The sequence below is a fragment of the Sinohyriopsis cumingii genome, chromosome 13, assembly GCF_028554795.1.
Source record: "Sinohyriopsis cumingii isolate HCF-2022 chromosome 13, ASM2855479v2, whole genome shotgun sequence".
Taxonomy (NCBI): domain Eukaryota; kingdom Metazoa; phylum Mollusca; class Bivalvia; order Unionida; family Unionidae; genus Sinohyriopsis; species Sinohyriopsis cumingii.
Window position 1 is genome coordinate 51,020,435 of NC_142973.1, and position 27,729 is coordinate 51,048,163.

At 36.2% G+C, this 27,729-nt stretch overlaps 1 protein-coding gene and 1 long non-coding RNA gene across 5 annotated transcripts in view; both read left to right on the top strand.

The window, feature by feature from the left end:
* LOC149785537 (uncharacterized) overlaps window positions 1-27,729 on the top strand; it is a 236,648-nt gene that overhangs the window by 153,624 nt on the left and 55,295 nt on the right. The gene's annotated exons all lie outside the window — the stretch shown is intronic.
* On the top strand, window positions 5,338-26,952 carry LOC149785540 (uncharacterized). Of its 3 annotated transcripts, XR_016425401.1 has the most exons (9): window positions 5,338-5,745; window positions 6,264-6,383; window positions 13,464-13,578; window positions 23,821-23,946; window positions 24,292-24,381; window positions 25,233-25,429; window positions 25,930-26,087; window positions 26,283-26,389; window positions 26,842-26,952. It is a non-coding gene; the product is annotated as an uncharacterized LOC149785540 (long non-coding RNA). The 3 variants fall into 3 exon arrangements; XR_016425400.1 differs by having other exon boundaries at window positions 24,292-25,429; XR_016425402.1 differs by lacking the exons at window positions 13,464-13,578; window positions 23,821-23,946; window positions 24,292-24,381; ... (2 more) ...; window positions 26,283-26,389; window positions 26,842-26,952 and adding an exon at window positions 10,662-11,219.

Sequence of the window (27,729 nt, forward strand, 5' to 3'; positions counted from 1 at the left end):
TTGAAAAAGAAGAAGAAAATGAAAAGAAGAAGAAAGAAGAGGAGGAAGAGAAGAAAGAAGAGGAGAAGAAAAAAAAGAAAGAGAAGAAGAGTGTAGGAGATAAAATAAGAACTTGGTGGAGGAAAAGAAGAAATTAGAAGCAGAAGAAAACCCAAAGGCCCTTTTCAGGGCCAGCCATATTTCTCGAAAAGAGATAGTCTTTGAATTGCCTACCCCTTTTTTTTAAAAAAATTTTTTTTTTTTAAAACAAAAATCCTATGTTCAATTTCCCTTGTCGCTCAACAGTCCCACGATTTTTCTCCATGTTAATTTCCCTTGTCGCTCAACAGTCCCACGATTTTTTCTCCATGTTAATTTCCCTTGTCGCCAGATTGTCCCACGATTTTTCTCCATGTTAATTTCCCTTGTCGCCAGATTGTCCCACGATTTTTCTCCATGTTAATTTTCCATTGTCGCCAGATTGTCCCAAGGGGGTCTGTAATGATAATTTCCATTGTCGCTAGGGTATCCCACTTCACTACTAGGGGGTGATACAATTTTAAACAATATCAAAATAAACAATGTAACCCATACTGTAAAAGAAGATATCCTAAATAATATTTCCAAATATTATAAAGAACTATACACCACACACCACACAGAACATATACTTCAGCACAATCGACAGCTACTTAAAAATGTCGACTGTGAGATGACATCAGCAGTGCATAGAGACCAATGTGATGATGTCATCTCAGATGAAGAAATCACAAAAAGTATATCAACACTCACAAAAGTCACCAGGGAAAGATGGACTCATCGTGGAATTCTACCAAAAGTTCCACGGTGAACTGACGCCGATCTTAAACGCTTTGTATAATAATATAGTTTTAAGTAAAAATAAAATGACTAAATCTATGAGGGAGGGAGTTATCACAATCATATACAAAGGGAAAGGGAATAGAGACGAGATTAAAAACTGGAGGCCTATATCACTTTTAAACACGGACTATAAGATTTTAAGTAGGATTTTAACAAATACAGTAAAGGGTAGGATAAACAAGATAATTAATGTAAATCAAACTTGTGGGGGAGGGATATACAAAACAATATTTTAAACATTAAAACTACAATTAACTACATAAATGAAACTGGTATGATGAGTGCTATGGTACTCTTCGACCAGGAGAAAGCTTTCGACTGATTTGAACAAAACTGTATAAAGAATGTTTTTAAAAAATTTGGTTTCGGACCCAATTTCCAAAATGGACCAAAATCCTACACACTGGGATAATTAAACGGGAAATGCACGAAAGAATTTGAAATACAACGATCAGTGATACAAGGATATCCACTATCAATGCTAGAATACGTAATGGCAATATAAATCCTACGTCACACGATAAGAAACAACCCAGATATACAAGCAGGGGCGTATTAACCATTAAGCAGACTAAGCACGTGCATAGGACACCAGGGCCAAAGGGGGCACCACAAAGTTGAGAAAAGGGTGAAAAGAAAGAAAGAAAAAAGAATGAAGATTTGTAAAAAAAACTGATACAACTAGTGCAAATTGATCATGATGTTCTGTTTCTTGATCATGGTACACCATAGGGTTATCTTCTCAGGTGTACGTGGAAAAGAGGGGGGCACCAAGATTTGTCAGTGCTTAGGGCACCAGTGAGCCTTAATCCGCCCCTGATTATACAAGGCATACAAATACCAAACCTAAAAAAGAATTAAAAAATGCTCTAACATGCATATGATTGCAACATCTTTATAAGAGAGGGGAAATGCTATAAGCGTCGGGTTCCAAAATAAACCACAACAAGCACGAAATCTTAAAAATAGTTAACTGGAGGGACAACCACCCTGGATTATCGCCCCCCCCCCCCCCCACACACACACACACTTACTGAGAGACACTGTAAAGGCTCTAGGGGTTTACTTTGGTAATAAAAAAAAGAAGCTGAAGAAAATTATGAACATATTATCAATAAAATAAGAGAAAATGTGAAAATCTGGCCATGGCGCCATTACCTATCATGGAGCAGGCCCAAGTGGCCAAGACTTATTTATACTCAAATATTAACTACATAATTAAATCCATAGATATGGATAATACAATTTTAAACAAAACAGACAACGAAATAATAGATTATATATGGAATCATAAAATGCATCATGTAAAAAAAGAGACATTATATAGGGCCAAAAGTAGAGGGGGCTTGGGGTTGCCGAGCCCTCTACTACTATAATTAACTAACATAATCAATAGATTAAAAAAAAAAATGCACTCAGACCCGGCTACAGCGTGAGAAGCACCGTACATCTACTGGTTCGGCTTCACCTTGAGAAACCGACCAGAGATATACAAAAATAACAAATTAATATAAAAAAATCGAAGTGCCACGCAAACATATGAGAACTAATTTTAAAATATAGAGACAAAACAGATTTATGCAAAATTTAATAAGTAAAAGTCACGCTTGGATTAGGGAGGAGGTAACCAAAAATATAAAATGTAGAGTAGAGCAGGACAACTGAGGGGGTAAATTGGACAAAAAATTGGAAAAATTGGGGAAAATAAGATCTGTCAAAACACAAAGTATAATTTTTAAATACCTGCACAACACCTGGCTAACAGGCGAAGAAACAATCAAACATCGTATGCTGAGGATAATGCCGAAATGCCCTTTATGTAAAACAGCGAACTTCACCAAACTACATACGATTGTCCAATGTGATAAAACTAAACATAATAGGATAAAGTTAATAATGAAAATTTGCAAAAAATATAAGTATAACAAAAATAAAATTTTATTCATAGATTTAGACTACGAAAACAAAATCGTTCTAAAATGTATAGACTATATAGTAACTACGATGATATCCTGTGGACAGGTGATAAAGATTTTTAAATAAGATACGTGGTAAAAATAAGAATATTAACCACAACAAGAACTCAATACGTCTTACGACGAATAGATACTTACCGTCAGGTTGATATAACGCAATTGATGTTGGAATTGGGGGAGAGAGGGGGAGGGAGGAATAGGTATTACAGACCGAAGGGTCGCGTAGCGCAATTGCGAGCTGATGCCATACCCATACCCCCTCCTCGCACCCCACAACAGCCATATTTCAAAGAAAATTTCAAATTCTATTTCAAATATTTCAAAGAAACCCATATAACTTTTTTTTTAAAAGAGAAAAGGGAAGAAAGGAAGAAAGAAAAAAATAAAAGAATTTTGTAATTTAATTTTTTTTCTTCTTTCTCTGAAAGAAAATTCTAAAGACATATATAGGAAGGGATACAGGGAAAATATAAGGGGGAAGTAAATGGCGATGACATCATGGGGCTAAGTCACAGGGCTCAGTGAAGTGCACAGGCCCATCATGAGTCTTTGAAAACACCCAATGTAGAACATAAACAGACAAAATAAAGACACAAATACATACTGTATAACACTTAGTTTAAAACCCTACTAACTTCTCCCGCACTGCATGGTTGACCACTATAGAATAATGTGGTCTCATAAATACGTTTGGATCTTTCAATAAAGCATAATCAGATAAACTAAATAAAGGAGGCCTAACGCGACCCAGGAAAAACACATAGAGAATAAAGAAGCGTGAACCTTGGATCGAGCGTAACCTACCTATCAACATCTTTAAAGACTATTATGAGGAACGACACATATTATCACTCGAATAATAAAATAGGAAATTATTTTTTTTAAACAAAATCTAAATAGTACACCATTCCATCGTCAAAATTACAAAACCATAAAACAAATTAAAAGATACAATATAACATCATAAAGGAAGAAATACAACTGGGAAAGATATTTGATCTATACTTGCTGTCTCAAACATAAAGAAAATATAGCATACACACAATATAACACCATTACATATAGCAAACACTGAGACCTAGGCGACGTATAGCAAAGGTTACAAAACATTTCAAGGGAAGGAACTTCCAGCAAGGTGAGGGAAACCAGACTCGGACGAACAACCCTTTAGATAACACTATGGAAACATAAATACCCCATCAAAAATTCTAAAAACTAAATTTTTTATATAAAATTTTGTTTTAATAAAACGTAGAACACATCTGAGGGGGAAATACACAAATATAAAATACTTTTTACTTTTTTTGGAAATGGGGGCATCTGTCCGGTGCCTCCACCCCACTCCCAAAAAAGTGTGTGTGTGTGTGTGTGTTATTATACCCATTACATTACTTGCAAAATATATACGGTGCTGACATTTTCGGCAAGAGGGAGACCTACCGATATTCTGCATATAATTATTTTAATGTTTTTCAGAGCGAGAGTATTGGGGCCTGATCTGTTCAATATATTTCTCAACTGATACAGCAGGTATAATCAGAGGCGTAGCGGGGGGGGGGGGGGGGGGGGAAGGGGAGTACATATGTCCCCGGGCGCCAAGGTACAGGGGCGCCAAAATGAGGCTTACAACGTTACATTATAATAAGTAAACAAGGGTAATATTCAAAAATGTGATTAAACGGGGAGGGGGCTGGGGCGCCAATTTTATAGTTCGTCCCCGGGCGCAAAATATCATAGCTACGCCTCTGGGTATAATAGAGACACCCCCCCCCCCCCCCGAGTTTGCCACAGAGCGCTCGTGTAATATACGGTTTAATACAAAATACATGATTGTGGGCAGGAATATACAAATTTTGGTCGATATACATGATCGTTGGTATCTATTCAAACGAGGGCCATGAAATACATTAGCAAATTCCTACAGTATTTTAAGGCAGGCGATTACGAATTATTTAAACCACGTTTTTCATCTGTCACAGATTTTATAATCATTTTGAAGTGGCTGCTTTATCTCGAGGAAAACGAGCGGTAAGTGTTATACAAAACAAAATCTTAATAGCAATTTGATCACTTTTGCGTCATTTGACAGTAAGAATAGTAATAAATAGAGGATAATTTCTTTTCCTACGTTAGGCCTAATACCTGGTATGTTTTTTAGTGTGGTACACACACAAAAAACAACCCCAAAACAACACTAACAACATTTTAAAAAACCCCACAAAAACGAGTGCCGTGCCGAAGCCACGGGCTAAAATGCTTTATTATCATTTTTTTTTTATTTATAGCATCAATCACAAATTGAAATATATACAGTATTAACGTTGGAAAAGAAAGTTTTCTTTTTGTTATATTTTTTTTTTTCTCACCCTAGCGAAACACTTTCTGCAAATGACCTTAATAAAGAAAACTAATAAATTAACCTAAACCACTTTGAATGTCGACCGTATCTTTTATTTACACGGCATCATGCGCGGAAGAAAATACCAACTGAACCGGGATTTCAGACGGCAGATGAATTAAAGTTGATTCATTGAACATCATTAGCAATTGTACAATCAAACAGATGCAACAATGAAAAGTGGAACTATGAAAAATCGAGAATGTTAGATTTGCGAAGGATTTATTCCGAATCATTGTCTGCTAATAGAGAATTCATGTCAGTTGCTGTGTCGGCGATGCCCACACAGCGCGCCGTCCAAATGTGAAGTTGCGTTTTGCTGACAGACATAACACTGTGCCATAATTTATCTGATGGCATGTAAAGAAGCTGCTTAAATTATAGTATTTAAAAGTTTCTTCATTTTGTAAGAGCTCAAGAAATTAATTCTGGTTTGAAAGACAAGATGACGGTAAAACTCAGAAGACGTAGCTGTACAGTACCGTTGGTGTTGGAGACATCATAATAAAGGTAACTGCGTTAACTTCGCTTTTTGTTTGGTAATTTGTTGGATATTATCTTTTGCTGATCTTCTTTGAGCTTGGAGTAAATTTTACATTCTGAACATTTTTATTTGCACTTATCTGCTTAATATGTATTGCTGGGATATCATATAGAATGTGAAGTCAGTATAATGGTACAATATTTTACATATTTGAATGATAAAAGACTGGTAAATGATATAATGATAAACTACAAAATAAATAATTTGCCCATTATCCCAAATATGTTAATTAAAACAAACATTGAATGTAAATTCAGATATAATGAGCAGTTGTAAGAAGTAAGAAATAACATTTTATCCATTGAACCTGTTTTGTGTTATCATCATCAGTTTTAAAATAAACACATGGAGACAAGTTTGCTTAAATTCTAAAATTAACACACACACACACACACACACACACACACACACATATGGTATTTTAATCTAATACAGAAATGGTGACATTGATATATGCAGACCAATAGTTTTTTTTCTTCTACAGATATAAATTAAAAAGCCTAATTCTGAGAGTTTCACCTACAACATTCATGATGGGAAAGGGCCACTAATTAAGAGCTGACATGTGGAAGAAAAATACCATCCATGTTGAAAAGGGCTAGAGGTAATGTGAGAAAACATAATTTATCAATCTTATTTAACATATTGTTGATATTTTATCTCAACTGGTCAAAAGGCTAAGTGGGTTTATGTAATGGTCCAGAGTGTGTTATTTATTTCACATCCCCTTCTGTCTTTCAACAGTAAGAAATTAGCTACTTTGGAGTCCATAGTTCTGATCAATTTGTTTATATAAAACTTGGTTTTGGGCTTAAATCAACATCTTGGATAAATCTAATAATGAGCAAAATCCAAGTATATACATGTGATCATGTATAAGATTAGCTGAGTTTTTTAACCAGCCTAAAAGCCATACTTCCACAATATAGGCCAAAATCATTAAGTTGTCCTTGAAGTTTGATGAGTGTTAACCATTAATAATAATAAGGTGATCTTTCGTCTGAGTATGTTACCACCGCATGCAATATTTATACATGTAGTGCAGTTTTTACTAAACTTAGAATACATGCTTATATAAATGAGATCTAGATTGAAGAAGTGAAGATGCATACAAATACATGAGGTTATAACCACTACTGCTGATTCAAGTTTGATCATGCTTGGCCATTGGGCTTATATAGTCAAGTTTCACAATGATGCTTATTATGAGTGTGATAAAGGTATGGTAGTGAAGTGACCTTGCATCTGATTGGCAGAGTTTCTTATGATTTGCACAACAGTGTTTATGATCCAATTTAGATCTGACTTGTTTAATTATTTGCTTGTATGTCTGAGGCTATAAGCAAAATCTATGCATATAATGTGGTGGTTCTACATCTCACTAGCCATTCTTGCTACTGCTCTTAAAACTATTTCTCATTAATTTTATCAGACTTGGTGAATAGATTTATCTCATCAAGATATAGCAAAAGAGCAGTTTTGTAAAAAAAATATTCGTTAATATTAAACTCAAATTCTGCATCTGATTGGTTGACCTTGCAAATACTATAAGGGCTCTATTTCTGACAAAAAGATTATTTTGATCTAATGTAGGAGAAATGCTTATATGATCAAAACATTGAACATATTTGATGACAAATAAGAAATAGTTTTTCATGCAAATTTGATAAACATTGATAAATCGGTTCATATCATTAAAAGCTTGGAAGAGTTTGATTACATGCGAGACCATCACATATTAATCATTCTTTATTTAGAGAATTATTTTTGTCAGGATTTAGTAAAATATGTAAAATCAATATGGACTGGTTTTGTTATGTACAGCAACACTAGTTGTTTACTGAGTACTGAGGGAATTGGAGTAAGGCAAGGGTACATTGCAGTAGGTAACCTGGTTGACTTGATAACAGGATTTTAACACAAACATTTTTATCAGGAGTCTAGCATACTAACCATTGATTCACTGCAGATCCTGCCCCCATTAGTTACCTTTTAATACATAAAGCATTTGGGTTTTTTATGTCACAAATCCCATAGGGATTAAAATTAACATCATAGTTCTCACTGGATAGTTTCGTATTTTGACATCCCTCTAATTTTTAAGGTAGAAGGCATGAACCTAATTATCACAAGCCTAGCATTTATAAATTTACACATAAGCTAAATCTATAATGTGGTTCAGATTTACTTTGAGTTAGGCATGGAAATAGGTTGGCTTGTTGGTGACTGCCTGTCACAGTTAGATGAGCATTGGAGATCATATGCGTAACTTAGTCTGCAAATGAGCTCCCGACTTTTATTTGTGTCTGCTACAGAGGTAAATATAAAAAAATCTTGATGGTAGAGGGGTGATGAAAAGTATGCTGATTTGTTATAGTACTAGTGAACTTTATTCATGCATAAGGCACATACTGATTCTTTTAGTTGCCTTGTCACAGAAAAATATTGAAAATAGCTATTTCTAGTAAAAAATGAATGTAAAATGTACCTGCATCCTTTGACCCTACCAGAACCAAACTAAAAGCTCAAATTTGTGCAGCTGCTTTTGCTCATCACAAACATAATTGGGAGTATAACTGCTAATCCTACCCTCTAGCACACATTTAAGATCTTTAGAGTTTTTAAATACAGCCAGGAATTACATCACAATCAATACTTCCAGTTCAGTACCCACGAATGTAGTTCTAGTCTATTTTTAGAACATTTTGTCCTCTCTCATTTTGGTGGTGATAGAAGAGTTTTATTTATGCATTTTTGGTAGGGATTTAAAGGTAACTGTTTATTCTTGATAATATGAGCTCAGGGTGTTGTTGTCTGTATGTATTTTGGCGACAGTGCACAGTGAGTAATAAGGCCTTGGTGATGATCCGGAAGTGAAATACGTGTTCTGGTTACATGCTGTTATGTTGACAGTCAATGATCTAAAAAAAGAGCACGTCAACCTTTGACAAGAACTTCACCGTGAAGTCATCTTTGAAGGTATTTTAGATTAACATATGATTTGCATTGATTGTCACACAGTGGAAAGGTCAGTACTGAGAAACAAATGTAGAGAACATATAGTAAAATTAATTGTGTACTATGTCCTGTCAGGGCAGTATTGGAGCAAAGTTTAAATTGGTATAAAATCTTTATTATTAATGATAGACACATGAAATTTTAATATGTCATGTATATTGACTTTTAAAATATAAAAATGAAATTAAAAGTAAAAAATTAATTTTTATTTTAAAAATTTTAATAAAATTTAAAAAAAATTAAAAAAAATAATTAAAAAACCCCTAAAATGCACATATATAATATTTTTGGGAATCATATTAAATGTTGTCAGCATGTATGTATTCCTACACCATATAAAAGCTCCAATGTTGGATTTTTGTCACATTTTGTCAGAGAAAATATCTTTGTAGTCAAAATGAGACCTTCATTAAAAATACATGAAGACAAAATTATAATTTGTATTGGCCATTCAGACTATTTATTAGGGGTCCAATCAGTTAATTTATGTGTTTATGATGGGGTCACTTCCTGAGTAACAAACATCTGCTTGTATAGCCTTCAGTAATTCTTTATAAACATAGTTATAAGGTATTTAGTGAGAGGACAGCGATGAAAACTTTATACTAGAACCTACTCAAGTTCTCTACTAAATCATTTTAAGCTGTCTGAGAATGAAATACTGGTCAAAGGGATAAAATATGCTTCCCCCAGGTATATTTACCCTTGAATGTAAGAAAAAAGCAAAATGATGTAAGTTGAATACAAAATGCATTCCATTTCATTGTTCAGTTAGGTTAAGATATTATTGGTGTAGTGCGGCATTGTGGCCTATATGATGTTATGGGAATTCTAATGATCCATCTTGCTTTATGCATTATTAATTACTAATACTATTTGTTAACTGACACTCTAAAGATTACATAAGAAGCATTCAAACAAATTATTTGAATTTAACTTTGTACATGGTTACATATCCCACATGTACAAATATCCATCCATTTTAGAATGTTTGGGATCAAAAGTTCACATTCAGTACATCATATAGGCTGACATTGTACCTATAGTGAACCTGTAAAGCACATTTATGGCTATGTACACTGAAAATATCCCAAAATGTTATTTTCATCATGAATATGCCTATGTATGGTAACATATTTCAATTTAGTACTTTGACAGAGTGCGGTATTGAAACATCAGCTGATATCTGATTCCACTCAATCAATGAGCTTAATAATTGGTAACCAACACTCTTAAAATACCATATAAATGTTCAAATAGATCATTTGAATTATGTTTGCACATTTGATCTTAACAAGTACATTGTATATGTCCCACATATGCAAATTTCCATCCTTGTTTACAAGTTTTGGGGATGAGAATTTCACATTTAGCTGATGATATAGGATTTATTGGTGCTTATAGTTGATTTGTATGACCACATTTGGCTGTATTCACTTGCAATATCCAAAATTGTTATTTCCCTCATGAATAAGAATGCTTATAGTAACACATTCTAATTTACTACATTGTCACTTGACTTTCCTGTATACTGGTATGTAATAATGTTTACACCAATGATCAAACCTCACCACCCCAACAATGCCTTAAACTTTATGATACATAGTCTACCTGATTAGTTATTTAACTTGTAAATGGCTAAATGTGCTTCTAGAAACCTCATATACTTTTAGGATGAATTTAACACTTTAATACATGGCCATTGCTTCACATTTCTGAGTGTCACTCTGTCAAGTTTAATATTTTCCCCCATGCTTGCAACCTTAATGTTAATTTGAAATCACCATATCTAACACATTTTAACTTCATTTACATAGATCTTACTGTTTTCTAGAATTAAGTGAAACATATTGTATCTTTTCAGGTCTAGCCTGGTATCTGGAACAAAGTGTTAGAGTTGGATCAGCTTGGAAGCTCTCCTGAGTAGTCTGGTGGTAATAGCATGGTTTCATAAGGGCATGTGCAGTGTACTGCCATAAGTGACCAAGATTAGTTCATATCACCACACTGATATATGGCACCTCAAAGACATGGCTTAGGTTTTCATGAGAGAGATCAGCACCATTTTTCAGTAAAGTAGAACCTCCCTAGAAACTATTTTCCTATCCCATTGCCACGTTTTGTTGTTATCGACATTGAAATGGAATGCATTTTTGCTATAAAACATGGTAGTGGTCCCATTAGAACTTTAAATCTGAATGTGCTATTAGTTATGGAAACAACTGCCTAAGTACCTGACACAATAAATGTGGAACATAGCACCTGTCAGTGTTTCTTTAGTGTGTACACCTATATGCATCTGGACAGGCATATTGCGGTTTGCTGCCAAAATCACTATGAGCTATGATGCTTCACTACCCCTGGGGAAAATGTTATCAGTTATACAGACCCAAACTACCATTTGTTTTAAATATCATTCATTAGTCAACTTTTCTGTCTAAAATTTGTCAAACTGTGTTTTAAAACTTGTATGAAAATTTAAGTTTTCAATAAAATTTAGTTTTTAAAATTTAAATGTTTATTTAATTTGCCATTAAAACTGAATTTATCAACATTTGTAACTTTCAAACATATTTTCAGACAGGGCTTATCTTGTATCACAATTAGGTTTTTACTGCATTGAAAAATTCCTATAATTAAGGAAGATATAGCAAATTTAGTTTTGGTTTCTCAAGAGCACTTGGACCAGAACTTGCACCCTGTGGAACACCAGCACTACATACTTTCTGACAGGTGTCACATGTTTTCCTTGCAAGGAAATTCAAAAAGACTTCATGTATAAAGTTGAAATAGGTATAGCATGCAAATATAAAAGTTTGACTAAAATTGGCGTAAAACATGGAGCCTGTCAGGAATTACATCACAATTAATACTTCCAGTTCAGTACCCACGAATGTAGTTCTAGTCTATTTTTAGAACATTTTTTCCTCTCTCATTTTGGTGGTGATAGAAGAGTTTTATTTATGCATTTTTGGTAGGGATTTAAAGGTAACTGTTTATTCTTGATAATATGAGCTCAGGGTGTTGTTGTCTGTATGTATTTTGGCGACAGTGCACAGTGAGTAATAAGGCCTTGGTGATGATCCGGAAGTGAAATACGTGTTCTGGTTACATGCTGTTATGTTGACAGTCAATGATCTAAAAAAAGAGCACGTCAACCTTTGACAAGAACTTCACCATGAAGTCATCTTTGAAGGTATTTTAGATTAACATATGATTTGCATTGATTGTCACACAGTGGAAAGGTCAGTACTGAGAAACAAATGTAGAGAACATATAGTAAAATTAATTGTGTACTATGTCCAGCCTTCTAATTATACAAGTTTCATTACATTGGTCAATAATTAGTCACATGTGATGACACTTGTAACTAATCAAACCACAGCAACTGAGAGCAGACTAAGCACTGATATTTATATGGTACAGTGGCAATATACAGTCTGTCTGCCGCAACACATGAAACAAACTGGACAAATCTGAAAGCCTTGAATTTGACTTTATTTATCTGTATGGTAGAACAGAACCTGAGTTGAAAAGCTTTTAAAGAAAGACCTTGATATCAAACCTAATAATAACTGCAGGAGTTATATTATGGATAATTAACCATTCTCTCAGTTTCAAACTGGGCATTCTATCCCATGGGGTTCTAAATGTAAACCAAGTGTAACTGATATCCTAATGAACTGTAAAGACCATAGCAGCACAACAGCAGGGGACCAGATATGTCCAGATCCAGAAATCATAGACCAGTTTCAAACTGATGATGAACCACATAAAAATTACACATCTGCTAGAACTTATGTTATGAAGATAACTTAAATTGCATTATTATTAATCCTCCTCCTCACATTCATCATAATTGAGATGCATCATATATGTTTTATTGTAAAATAGTTTATGCAACATAATTCAGTGAAGACCTTTGCTGCCAATTTACCAGTGAACCATTTGTTTCAATGAACATATTTTATGTTGTAACAAGGAGCATCATTTAAACATTATGATACACTTATCATACCTGTATATGAAATCTTAATACTAACACTTATACTTGCAATACTACTACTAATAAAAACACCTGCATTGATAATTTGATTATGTTCAATTGGACTTGTATCTAAATGATCACCAGCTGTGTGAAAAGACATATTTTAATATATAGATATTGGATGGAATACTAGTTACCACAATTGAATAGTCATATGATAAATGATATATTATTTTAAACAATTTATATTTGCAGTGAAACATACTTTTACATTATTTTCCCTTAAATTTCATTTATAGAGCAGTATACTCTGCATTCATTAAATTACTGAAATGGTTAATAATACAACAACAAATACTGCAACTTCCAGAATCACAAAAATCAAAAGATATAAACAGAAACTTCCCTACATGTATCAACAGTTGTCACTTAATAGACAGAACTATGAAGATTTAGAATAGGATGTTAACAAATTAGGTATTCAAGTTAAAAAGAAAAAAATACCAAGTAAGCTTACTACCAAAAAATCAAACTATAACAGTGAATTTTAGTACATTCCCAGGAAACAGAATATATGATTTTTCTTAACTTGATCTGATACATCTTGAATCTATAGAAAATGATTCATATTGTATGACTAAAATATTATGTAAACAAAAATTCCATCACTTTTTTCAGATGCAACATGCATACACCAACCCATCCTTCTTGATCATAAAGTATACCAGCATTCCACTATAAGATGGGGAGCTGTAGTGGCTCAGTGGTTAGCTTTCTGGACCTGTGAAATAAGGTAGGTTCAAATTCTACCATCAGACCAACCTGGGTTAGCTACCATGGTGTGTCCTTGGGCAAGGCACTATACTTAAAGTGCCTTGGCACTAAATAACTTACTTGTGTTGGTTTACCATAAAAGGCCAAACCAAACACAAAAAAACAACAACTTTAAAATATGAGTTTTGTCAATACTAAGTAAAGGAAAATCATACTGAAGAAATGTGTTTGTTAATACAGTTTAATGGATCTAAAAAATCTCTTTCTTCTGCAGGAGTTTAAAATGTTAAATTAAAAAGGTCATGGTACACATTGCTTTGTTCGTACACATCAGGCTCCATAACCCATATCCAACTAAAAATTTTAGTAGAGTCTGAATAAAACATTTTAATCTGGATGATAATATTCTTTCTCCATTCATATATTACACCACCAAGATTGATCCAAATAAGATTACATTTTACTATAACACTGAGGATGAGTATGCCTCTTAACAACTGACAAATGTGGAGAGAATGGAGTTAAACTGAACTTTCATTTCTTTTCAACCATAGCACAAGATGATCATTTATTATGAAAAAACCTGAATAAAGTTGGAGTTCATAACCATGACAGTCTTGATATAATATAAATTCAATATATTATTGTTGTCTTGAGGTATAGTTCTGTATATTACAATCTCACACAAGATCAGGGTATATTTTAGTACCATACAGTTAATTCGGGATTGTATTAATACCTATTCTGGTGAATGAACATTAAATAAGATTTACTATTTTGGAACCAGTTGCAATAAAGTTTACTAAACAAGAGAAAATATGACTTTACTACAATATCTAAAATGTAAAATCTGCAAACAGAATACTTGCTTGACTTTACACTTCAATTATTTATTTGAAATGAATTTATACAAATGGCATTAAATTGGGTTTCAGGCTGGTAATGACAATGGTAGTAGTGAATAGGGACGGTCTAGGGACTAGGGAACTTCCATGTTAAAAAGGGTATATCCACTCTGGGGACTATGTAATTTAACATGGGAGAAAAAAAACTATCCATTCTAGGGACAAGGGGAATTTAACATGGGAGAAAGAAAAAAAACTATTCACTCTAGGGACAAGGGAAATTGAACATGGGGAATAAATCGTGGGACTGTCTTGGGACTAGGGGAAATGGAACAGGGTCGGGACCCTATTTTAATAAGGTCCCGACCTGATGGGTCTATGAAAATGGAACAGGCGAAAATTGAAACAGGGAGGGGTCTCTATTTTTTTATTATTTTTTTAAACAAAAAAATAAAAAAAGTTGTAGGCAATTGAAAGTCAAGATCTTTTCGAGAGATAGGAATGGCCCTGAAAAGGGCCTTTGGTTTTATGTTAATATACCCTTAACATAAAGGGCATCTGTGACATCTTCTTCTTGACCTTAGGCTGCGCCTGACTGCAGGACCATAGATTAAGACTCTTTTGAGGCATCCTTGATGCTCCACATAAGATTCTTTGCATCCACAGGCTGGTGTCTGTCCTGTGGATAACTGTCCAGTTGGATCGGACATACATTGGTATGTCCGTCCGGAACATCATTGAAGACACAAGCGTTGAAGATTGTACGTCGGTCCACATGTTGGGGTGCTGAGTAACAGGTGAAGGAATGCAGTGAACTGTACTTATTTATAGGGAGAGGAAGGATTGAAACGGATTGAGTTTGTTGACCAATCCAAACACGCGTTACAAAATTCAGTCAGCTCACGTCCAATCCGAAGAGAGCAGTCTGTGACGTCACATAGTCTATATAGATTCGCTAGCGCCTGTGCGCAGTCAATCTAAGCGACAGTTTTTCAACATGACGGAAACTCAGAAAACGATCAATTGGGGTGCACTGATGGTGGAGACTACCCAAGGGAACCCAGACTTACTTTCAGAAGAGGTGAATTGGGATTTTGTGGATTTTTTTACCTTGCAAGAATTTGTTCCTGAACCTTCGTCACCTTCTCCTTCATTACCGCACATGGAAAATTTTAGACAGAGACAGAAAGAAGAATTGGAGAAATTTATACAACAGCAAAAGGAAGCGGAACAAGCTTTTCTCCTACAGCAACAGCAGCAAGAAGAAGAGGTAAGAAAAAAACAACAAGAAGAAGAAGCAGCAGCAAAGAAACAAGGGTGTCAAAATCAAACGGTCACGGTACTGTTAGACATTTTAGCGGAGTTAAGAAGTCTGAAACAAATGTATCAGACTTCTTTATTACGGCTGAAGAGAATACGACCTTCCCAAGCTAAACACTCCAACCCTGTGACTACGCCTACCGCACCACCCTTAGTGATTTCAACGAAATCATCATCAACAGTACGCAGTCCAGAATTAGGCCTTGGCCATGGCAAAGGCTTAAGACAGTTAAAGTTGATTGTTTAAACTCACCCCTTACACCAAAAAAGACCCTTTTCAGGGCCATCCACGTCTCTCGAAAAGAGATAGACTTTCAATTGCCAATAACTAAAAAAACTCATTTTACCCAATAGTACCTGTCTGTGTATGAGTGTGCGTGAGTGTAGGTTCTTATTTTAAAATCAAAACCCAAAGACACTTACCTTTTATAATTAATTTATTCTTTTATAAATATTTACAATTCACAATTCACAACAGAGCACTTTAAAAAGTTCATAGACTTATTCTGTCTCATTGTTCACTCTCTGTTTTTTTTATTTCTTCACCGTCATAGTCTTTTCCTCCTCTTCCTCCTCACTTTCTTCCCTTCTTTTCTTCTTCTGTTTCTTTTTCTTCACCTGTCTGTTTTCTTCCTCTTCTTCTTCCTCTTCCTCTGAAGAATCCCTCTCTTCTTCTTACTCCTCTTGTTTCTTTTTTGGGCAGTCTGGTGACCAATGTCCTTTTTCTTGACAATAATAACAGGTATCTTGACTTTTGTCTCTTCTAACCCCTTTTTTTTCTTTTTTGACGGTCTGGACACTCTGAAGACCAATGCCCTTTCTTCTGACAGATATAGCAAGTATCTTGACTTTTATCTTGAAAGGAAGGAGAGTAGTCCCTCGGCTGGTCTGAAGAGAATTTTCTAATGACCCCTCGCAAAGCTCTGATGAAACGTTCGATCTTGGTAGTCTCTTCCATCGTTGTGCTCAGTTTGAGAGTGAAATGAATAGTGAAAGGACAAGACACATACCCTTTATATACGCTGGTCTGCTATGACTATAAATTAGTTCATGGTGTTTAAACTTTAGTCATTTGACTTTTTGCTATCGAGATGAAATGATCCAATTCATTTGAGAAGAAAGAAGAAGAAAGTAAGAGGCAGAAACGTGATCTATCGCCTCGTACCAGGGCTGAAGTCTTGGCACAAATTCATGCCAGTGATTTTGAAGAGGACATGAGTGAACCAGAATCCAAACCCTCTAAACAAAGTTTACCACCCTTAGTCAACCCTGAATAGTACTATGACATTCGAGAGACGGAAAAGCGTCCCTCTAGAAAATTTAGAACTACGGCTTACAAATACACAGTGAAGTTTAAAGATTTCAAGTCTGAAGTACTGTTAGAGAAAGCAGAAGGGTTCATCACCGACATGTGGGATTCTTTGCTCACCACACTCAAGCGACAATGTCAACCCAAAGAAGATGATCGCTTGAGACTTTCCATACAACATGACGGCTTGAAATCCCCTGTTTGGATCGAGTTTAGCAGCCCTGCAGAATTGACCACTTCCAAAGTCATGGACAAGATTCAACACGTGCAACAATCTAATGACCAGTTTGACATCACCGATGGAAAAGCCACACTGGACATGACCCACGTCTCTCCTCCTCAAGGGACCGGACAATGCAGAAAGACCTTATTGGTCAACAACCTTCGCATTACCAAAACAAGTATTGTCCAAATTAACAATTTTCAAGACCACATGTGTTTAGCCTGAGCCATCATGGTGGGATGAACCTATGCCGACAAGAACGACACGGTAGAATGGAAAAGAGCCTGGGAGAACATTCGAAAATCGAACTGAGCCAAACAACGAAATGAAGCAGAACTTCCGTTACAACAAGCATGCCTGTCCAAAGACACATCCTGTGGCATTCCTGAGATGCAAAAATTGCAAGATGCCCTAGCTCCACAATACACCTTGAAAGTGCACCCTCAAGAAGTGCGCGGGTCTCTGTTGTTTCGAGGGAAAGACTTTAAGGATGGAAAATACATTCACCTCTATCATCACGATGACCATTTCGATACCATTACCACTATCACTGGATTCCTGGGATACAAATATTACTGTGAGAAATGTGACTTATGATGGTTATAATAATCGAGAGCAACACAAACATTGTGGATCGAAATGCTCAGGATGTTTGGCCTCTCAACCCTGTCTGAGCGAAGGGCAAGAACCAGTGCATTGTCCTGCTTGTCTGCACACATTTGTCAGCCCTGCCTGTTACCAACAACATCTGAAGATGCAAGGTTCACAGAAGAAATGTGCTTGTCAACTCCTGAGATTGTGCCCAATGTGTGGACAAGGTCTATGTATCAACAGTACCAAGGCACACGTATGTTCAGGAAAGAAAAAATGTCACATTTGTCACTGCATCGTGGACTTGGAACACCAATGCTACATGCAAAAATACCAATCCCAACCAGAGAAAGAGGATGGTCACAAGAAGAAGAAAGGCAATTTCATCTTTTTCGATTTCGAATGCATGCAAGAGACCGGTATTCACATTCCTAATTTCTGCGTGGCTCATCGAGTGTGCGAGAAGTGATTCAAGAACCTATCTTGAGTTATTGCCCTCACTGCAGTAAGATTCCTGGAGGGCGTGAAAAAATCTTTCAAGGACCGAACACACTAGCCGATTTCACACAATGGGTCTTAGACCCCATCGACAAGACGTGGAGCCAAGAGGACATCGAACATTATTATGGAGAATGTCATCACCATGCCACGGTGATGGCTCATAATTTCTCCGGATACGATGGACAGTTTCTTTTGAGATGCTATACGGAACGTGGCACCGAGCGTCCTAAAGTCACTTTGAACGGAGCCAAAATCATTTTCTTGCAAGTGGGACAAGTGCAGTTTAAAGATTCGATGAGCTACTTAGCCATGCCTTTGAGTCGAATGCCTAAAATGTTTGGAATGACAGAAATGGCTAAAGGGTACTTTCCACACTTTTTCAATACAGAAGCCAATCAACACGCCGTTCTACCCCATTTGCCTCAGGCTCACTATTACGACCCTGACAACATGCGTACCGAATGAGAAACTTTCTACGCTTGGTACCAGGCTCACGCCTCCGACCCTTTCGACTTTCAGGAAGAAATGCTAAAGTATCGTCATTCCGACGTGGACATTTTACGGCGATGCTGTGGAAAATTTCGAGAACTGTTCATGGAACACGGAGGGGTTGATCCTTTGAAAGAAGCTTGCACCATTGCCAAAGCGTGTTCCTTAGTCTACCGACAACGATTCATGCTTGAAAACACTGTGGCTGTCATCAGTCCTCAAACGACCAACTGTGTCAAACGTCAATACTCGGTCAAAGCCCCATGCTGGTTGCATTACTTGTGCGACAAGGAAGACAAATGGATTCAGCATGCCCGCAATGGACAGGGCGAAAAGATCATTGGAATGCATTCGGTCGATGGCTGGGACTTAGAAAACCCCAAGATCATGTACGAGTTTAACGGTTGCTTATTTCACGGATGTCCCGTCTGTTACCCTGACCGCGACACTAAAAATCAGTTCTTACAACGAACCATGGAAGACTTGTACCAGGCCATTTGTCAGCAACGCCTAAAGTTAGAACAGGAAGGATACCAAGTGGTGGAAATGTGGGAACACAAATACGATCACCGTTTGAACACCGATCCCAAGTTTAAACGCCTCATGGAAAGTTACCAGTTCATGGACCCCCTGAACCCGAGGGATAGTTTGTACGGAGGAAGGACCAATGCCACCTGTTTGCTGTACCAAGCTGATGAAGAGAAAGGAGAAGAAATCAAATACTTGGACGTGTGTTCACTGTATCCCTACGTGTGCAAATATTGTTGCTTTCCTGCAGGGCACTCACAATTGTTCACCGAACACATCGACCTAAAAAACATTCGACACTACGAAGGCTTGATCAAGTGCAAATTTTGCCTCCCACGAACCTATACCATCCCGTCTTACCTCGCCATTGCCAAGGCAAACTTATGTTTCCTTTGTGCCGTACTTGTGCTGAAACGTGCAACCAAGATCAACCTTGTCATCACACCCAGGGAGAACGGGCCTTGACGGGGACATGGGTCAGCGTAGAATTGTTCACAGCTCTGAACATGGGATACCAACTGTTAGAAGTGTACGAAATTTGCCACTTTCCCAAGACACAATAATTCCACAAGGGTGACCCCATGCAGAAAGGCATTTTCGCAGACTACGTGGATGCCTTTTTGAAACTGAAGCAAGAAGCCAGCGGCTATCTGTCCTGGTGTCACACTCCCAAAGACCAAAAGACATTCAGAGAGAAATTCTGGGCACAAGAAGGCATTACTTTAGATCACATTGAGAAAAACGAAGGCAGGCGATCGTTTGCCAAAGTGATGTTAAATTGCTTGTGGGGTAAAATGGCACAATGACCGTGTTTACCCAAGACGGAGTATTTGACCGAACCTTCCCGCTACTTTCAGATGATTCACGACAAAGCCAAATTCATGAATCACGTGGACGTCGTTCGTGAGGATTTGATCTTGGTGAAATACGAAGAAGATCTGAACTTTGTAGAAGATGACCCCTTTGGAAATGTCATCATTGCAGCTTACATGACAGCTCATGCTCGCTTAAAATTGTACGAAGCTTTAGAACTGTTAGGGGAACGTGTCTTGTACTTTGACGTGGACAGTTGCATTTATATCGATCACTCGAGTCAACAGCACCCTGACATCGAAGGAGACCGTTTAGGAGCCTGGACAGACGAGCACCCCGATGACAAGATTCTAAGTTTCGTCAATGGTGGTCCCAAAAATTACGGCTACGAATACTGGGACAAACAAGAAGTGCACACGAAGTGTAAAGTGAAAGGACTTACTCTGAATTATCGTACCAGTCGAGTGGTCAACTTTGGCGTATTGAAAGAAGCCTTGCAGTCTAGAGAAAGTGACCACCTATCAACCCAACAAGATTGTACGTTTATCCACACACCACATCGTCAGTCGACCCTTGGAAAAAGTCTATCAAATCGAGAAGCGAGTGCGGCTTCCCACCCACTTTACTTTGCCGTATGGACATGTCGGTATAAAACATTGGTTGTAAGAGGATAGCCACCCACCAGAAGGATGACTTCGCCACAGCAAGAATCGAGTGAGAAATCCAGCGAGAACTCCAAGTTCAAACCCTACCATTTTCCAGTCTTCTTACCTGACTATTGTGATTGTGCCCGTCGATTGGACATGTTTCAAAAATGGCCTACGGATAGGGAAGGATTACCTTCTTCGTATGTTTTAGCTAGAACAGGATTTGTCTACTTCGGACCTGAGTCAGGATTGGGATACGAAGTACAGTGTTTCGCTTGCGGACTGAAGTTACGAATGGATCAATGTATCTACAAAGATTCAGCTATTCTGGAACATACTCGATGGTCTCCGCACTGCCCTTACCTTCCAATGGCCTTTCCACCCATTAAACTACGGTACAATTATGACGGTACCTTAGAGACGGTACCTTCCAAAACTAGACGTAAACACATTGCATCCTATTTCATTGTTGTTTCTTTTCCACATAATAGCTTATTTTTTATAAAATGTTAAACTTTACTAATCTTTTTTCAAGATCACTTTAGTTTGCAAAAATATATCTTGTCATTTATTGGCATTCTACATTGAATTTTGTAAACTAGCTATAAACCTGACCTAATTACTCAACTTAACTGCTGACAGAAACAGTCTACAGTAAATGTATTTCATTTCTATAGCTCGATGGATAAACATTACATCTTTTAAAGCTGTGCACAGAATAGGCCGACATATCACGAGTCAGGAAAACATGGGGGTGGTATCCCCTGTGTCCAAAATTAATATCATTTTGAATAGAATATTCTAGTGACAATTGCCTCTTTTCAAATGGTAAGCATTGCTTTTTTTTATTTTCGTCAATCTGTCAAATTTGGTATGCATTTTGCTTTAATATTTGAGATGGAAACCTTAGGTGCATAGAAATGTCAGACAGCATTGTACATCATGGATGGTGTCCAACATACTTTTATGATCATAAAACAAAATCCCATTGTTTTAGTTATGGCCACTGATTTAAAAAATATTCATCCAAGCTAAATATAATAATAATAATAATGAGGACTTTGTATAGCGCCTAATCTTTAGAAGCTCTAAGCGCTTTGCAACATTAGACAACATAAAAACATACACAATGATATGATTACAAAAACAAACACCATGAAATTAGAAAACATAAAAAACATGCTGAGAATATTTAAGGTAGTTAACATTATTAAGTCATTAAGTTTGTTTTTGCAGTCAGAATAAGTAGTTTTGAGAGCACTCTTGAATGGGATCACTGCGTCTTTGTGTCTAAGTTCAGTGGGCAATTCATTCCATGTTGCTGGGCCCTGGTATGCAAAAGAATGCTGACCATGTGACTCTGTTTTCATAGTGAGAATAATGAGTATATGATTGTCGGAAGAGGAGTGTAAGTATCTTGCTTGTGTGTACACATAGGTGAGGTCGGATAGGTATGTTGGACTAGAGTCTGTCAGTGAAACGTAGCACAGAGAACTAATGTTGTGTTTGATTCTGGATCGAATGGATAGCCAGTGTTGGGTACAGAGCAGCGGGGAGGTGTGCTCTGATTGTGGTACTCTAAGTATGATCCAAGCAGCTATGTTTTGAACTTTTTGAAGTCTCTGCAGTAGATATTAAGATGAACCAGACAGAATTGAGTTACCATAGTCCAGTCTTGAAAGTAGTAATGAACACACAAGTGTTTTAGTGGCATCAGCTGAAAGATATCTGAGAATGGAGCTGATGCATCTCAGCTCAAGATATGCAGCCTTGCATATGTTCATGACATGTTGGTGCAATGTGAGAGTACTGTCCAGAGTAACACCTAGGTTTTGTACTGATTGTGTGAATTTAATGTTGGTGTTGCTGATATTTATTGTGTGAGGTAAAGGATGTGAATGAGAAAGTCTTTGTGTTGTAATCAGAATGGCCTCAGTTTTATCATCATTCATCTGCAGCTTGTTACAAGTCATCCATGATTTCACATCAGAAATGCACATCTCTACACCTTGGATGGTAGCATCAACTTCAGTTGGGTGGCTAGATTTGTATATTTGGGTGTCATCAGTGTACAATTGGTGGGACACTGGATGATGATCTATGACACTTGAGAGCAGCTGAGTGTATAGAGTGTAGAGAACAGGTCCAAGAACAGACCCCTGTGCAACACCACAACATAGATCAACTGGGCTGGAGTGTAATCTATTTGCAGACACAATTTGTGTCCTGTGGCAAGGGCGATATGCAGATTGTACATTGCTAAAAAGACTGTTTGAATTCAGACAAGATGCAAGCTGGGATTGAACAACCTTTTGTAAGATTTTTTATATGAATTGGAGATTAGAAACCGGGCAGTAGTTCTTTAAATCCTTATGGTGTAGTGTTAGTTTCTTCAGCAGAGGTTTTACAATGGGAGTTTTGAAAAATGATGGAAATTATGCTGATGAGAGAGAGGTATTAATAACATCAGTTAGTGAAGGCAATACTGGATCTAAGCACTCAAGCAGCAGTAATGTTGGAATTGGATCAAGTTCACATGACTTTGGTGCACTCTAGGATGATTACTTAAAAATGCATTTATTGGTGGTGAGAGACTAAATACATGACTTGATACTTGTGTTTAGCATTAATTGGAAAGCTGAAGATTAGTAATCTTTTGACATACATATCTTAATTGTACCATTTAATTTACAAAATTCAATGTAATTTGCATTGGTAAAATGTGTAGCACAAGAAAAGTCATTATGAATCAGAGATAAATCATATCTTTCTTTTATCTGGAGCTTGACTAATTTATTGCACATTTCTGTACACTATTTTGTCTTTAATCCAGGATTATTCACTGCATTCGGATGCATTTCATGGTGAAAATTCACCAGCTGGATTTAAAAGTGGTGAATATTGCTAGCGATTGTTCTGCAAACCCTGTATGTCACAAGGAGTCAGTGTATTCAAGGACTCATACAGTATTTACAAGTTCTCATTGACATTTCAGATGAAAATGAAGAACTGAAAAAAGATGAAAATCTCAAGTGGAAACCTTTCTGGTCAGCCATCTCATCCAAAACCTCCTGAAATGGAGAGTATTTTGCAGACTCAAAGATTTCCTCTTATCCTCCTGGTATGTTCTATTTAGTTTGTCTGGTCTCTTTTTATTTTTTATCAATTGCTTTTATACCATGCCACAATTGGAAATTCTTTATCAAAAGTATGTATAAATTTCATCATTTTTCTGTCTGTTTAATAAGATGTGTTTAAGAGTACTTACTTACTCATGATGCTGTATATATGAGATTAGATGTTTTGTTAAAAAAGAATGCATTTTGTGATATATTGTATCACTGCTTTATATACAGTGGTCATTGCAACCAGTATGCATTTTGTTTACATGCCAAAAAATCCAGTCTGATTTCTTTGTTTCTTTTTTACTGCAATTAAGGAGTAGTGATAATCTTTATACTCTTAGCTGCATCCAGAAGGACAACACCATCACCATCCCCATCCACTCTGGAGTGGAGAATATAAAGATTTCTCTCTGCCAGTTCCTCTGCAAGTAGTAAGTATTGAGGATGGAAAAAAAATGTACATTATAGAATAATGAAACAAATACTACAGGTGTTGACTTTTATATAATCTCTTATTTCATTTACAGCTCTCTAAATACGAGTAGGTCAATTATACACTGTATTTATGAATTTAATTCTCATCTAAGGTAGTAGAACTGTTTTATGTTTGACAAAATGTTGGGTAATTTGTGGCCATACACTAAAAACACATTTTGTAGCATTTAAAAATGCTTATGTTCAATGCACGTAAAACTCATTGGTTTGTTGTCACTTCAGTTGATAATAGTCTTGTCATCTTGTAGACATTTTGAATGTTAGTGTTCAATGCTAAGGTCATATACATTGATTCAACATCAAAATTTGTTTGCAAAATGGAAGATTATGACATGAAAGCACAAGCTCTTGTAGCTTAGATACTGTTATTTCAGAACATTGTGAGATGTTAATTAATTAAATTATAGGTCATAAAACATACTGTTCAAGACTTATTTGTGCAAATAAACAATGAATTGTTTTTCATTGATGTGTCGACTGTTCATCATTCCATTGGTTTTTTTTATTTTTCTTTCTGATGTATACCATTGTCTTGTGTAAGTCAGACGCCTAAACCATCTACATTGAATGCAGACTTTACAGACACCAGCAGTGAAACAACATATCCAGGGAATAAAAAAATAAAGGATTATGGGAAAAGTTTTATATAAACTGTACAAAAACCATGTATTTCATTCCATAAATATATTTCATTGTTAAACCCATGTTCACTGTACAGATCTTTTTAAGGAGTTTATAATAATGATCTTGATCTTTCAAAACTAATTTCATCACAAATCTGTTACAGATTTCCAGTTCAATGTACTTATGAAACTGGACACAAATATTGAGAATTTGTTGGAGCAGCTGGCCCTCCAAGTTCATACACAAGGCCCAGACACAGAATATAGAGAAGAAATTCTTGCAATGCCATGTGATTCAGTGGAGGAACTAGAGGGCCTTTGCCAGAGGTTGGAGGAGAATCCCAAACTCTCCAAGAAGATGGTAAATTGGGGCTTTATTTTCTATTTAAAAAAACTGTTATAACCTTTATTTGCTGTTGTGAACCTCAATATGTATTATGCAAGTTCTGCAGTGCCTGTATAATTATTTTTGGGGGTGGGGTGAACATGTAGTGGTCGGCTGTTTTGTCTTACGGATGTAGGCCAAAACATGTTTAGAGATGAACATGTAACAGGTATTTTACTACATATACACTATTACATATTATGTGGCTACTTTAATTCAATCCTTGAGTGAATGTCATTTATGAAGTTAATAGATTCACGGTGGTTAATTTGGTTTATAATTGCTATTAGTACATTGTGTTGCATAGTTAATGTTATCAAATTTTGTTCAAGTTAGAGAAATTAAATTTGCTTGCAAAACCATGGCAAAAAATAACTATATACAAGCATATTTTGTCACATCGATCATGAAATACTACTACTAATAATAATATCAAAATCAAAAAATAGTAATATTATTATTATTATTATTTTCAGATATGCTACTTGAGCTCCCTTGGCAGGTTTACAATTGGGGATAGTGTCTGCAGGATGATGAAAAAGCTTAAAACAAAAAGACTGGCCAGAGTATAGTCCAAAGGGACGTAAAGGGAAAAAAGCATTTCAAGAGCTTGTGATATGTTAGGTTTTGATAAGTAAGTATGGCTTGATTTAAATTGTGTTTTTCATGTGACTTGCCAGAGATTTTTAAATGAATTGATAAAGTAACTTGAGACCACATTTCAAAGTACATGTTTTAAAAATATTCCATTGATTATTGCTGGCATTTAGAAAAATGCAATGCATCCTTTGTTGTGAAACTTTTTTAAAACATTGTATTACTCTTGCAGAAGCCTGCTTGAAAACTAATGGCAAAGCAAAGGCAAATGGAATGGAAGAGACCATATCAGAGACCCTCAAATATGCACCCAACCAACGCAGAATGATAAAAAACAAGGTAATCCAAATGACTCTTATTTCATCAATATTGGATTCAGTTTTGTCTTTTAAAGCATAGTATTTGCAAAGCGGATGCATTTCTAAACTGATAACAAAATCAGCTTATCCTATTGCCCAGGACTATCAAAGCTAGAGTCCAGCTAACTACAATATGCATATATCTTGTCTGATCGGACAAGTGCCTCCATTTGGAATTTTTATTCACATGAAATATTTGGATGAAATAAATTCATCTTTGTGCAAAGTGATTGCACCATCCACTTGCCAGAAATGATAAGTAAGTGCAAAGTTATCTTGTATCATGGCTTAACGATAGTAAGGGAAGCACAAGTGCAGTGAAGAAAATTTCATACATTTTTATGATGCTGATTAACATGACTTCTGCATATGTAACTAGTGCTGAGAAGATATGACTTTATTTAAGCATTACAATTTTGTTTTAATTTGCAGGTGCCTGAGCAGAAGAAGTAATAGATAAACTTTACAGTGGAGTTGGAGACTGATTCTGATTCATAATCTTAATTAAATCTAGAAAATAAACATTAAAGTCATATTAAAATATCTGTTGTATTGTTTCCTTCTTTCATTTTTCTCTTAAAAACAAATGTCTGAACCTTTAGTCTGTAAATTCAGTGGATTCCTTATCAGCCCATCTACTTTTACTTTACACCATGCTACATGTACTTTAAAAAAAAAATGAATTATCCCCATTGGGGTAGGTCCCCCCAACCCCCCACCCTACTTTGTCAACTTACCTGCCACATTTAAATCTAATGGAAGGCCCTGCTGTAAAGCCTGTTAGTAAAACTACCCAACAAGAGGATTTCATACATTTGCAACTCCTAGGTGGATGGTAATGTTTTCATTTTTGTAATGTAGATTTGGACATTCTTGCCACCAGTATGGAATATGTGTTTCAGAAACACAAGCAGCTTTCATCAGATTTGCATATAGGTTTTATATGTTGTGAGTATGTTGTAGGAAGTTTTTTTAAATAACATCATACGAGATGATGCCAGTGGAAATGGCAGAAAAGTGTCTGTATTGTTCACCAACTACACCTTGTTCTTATAAAATGTGGCTGTTACACATTCCCATGATGATGTCACTGACAGCCATCAGTGAGGAATGCCCCAACAAGCATAATACAAATTGCTTCCATTGTAATTGTTACAATTCCATTCTGACCACTCCGGTGTCCTAGTGGTTAGAGCGTCCGCCTCAGAAGCGGGAGGTCATGGGTTCAAACCCCAGCCAAGTCATACCAAAGACTTACAAAAATGGTATTAACAGCTACCTCGATAGACGCTCAGCATTAAGAGGTTAGTGTTAGGACTG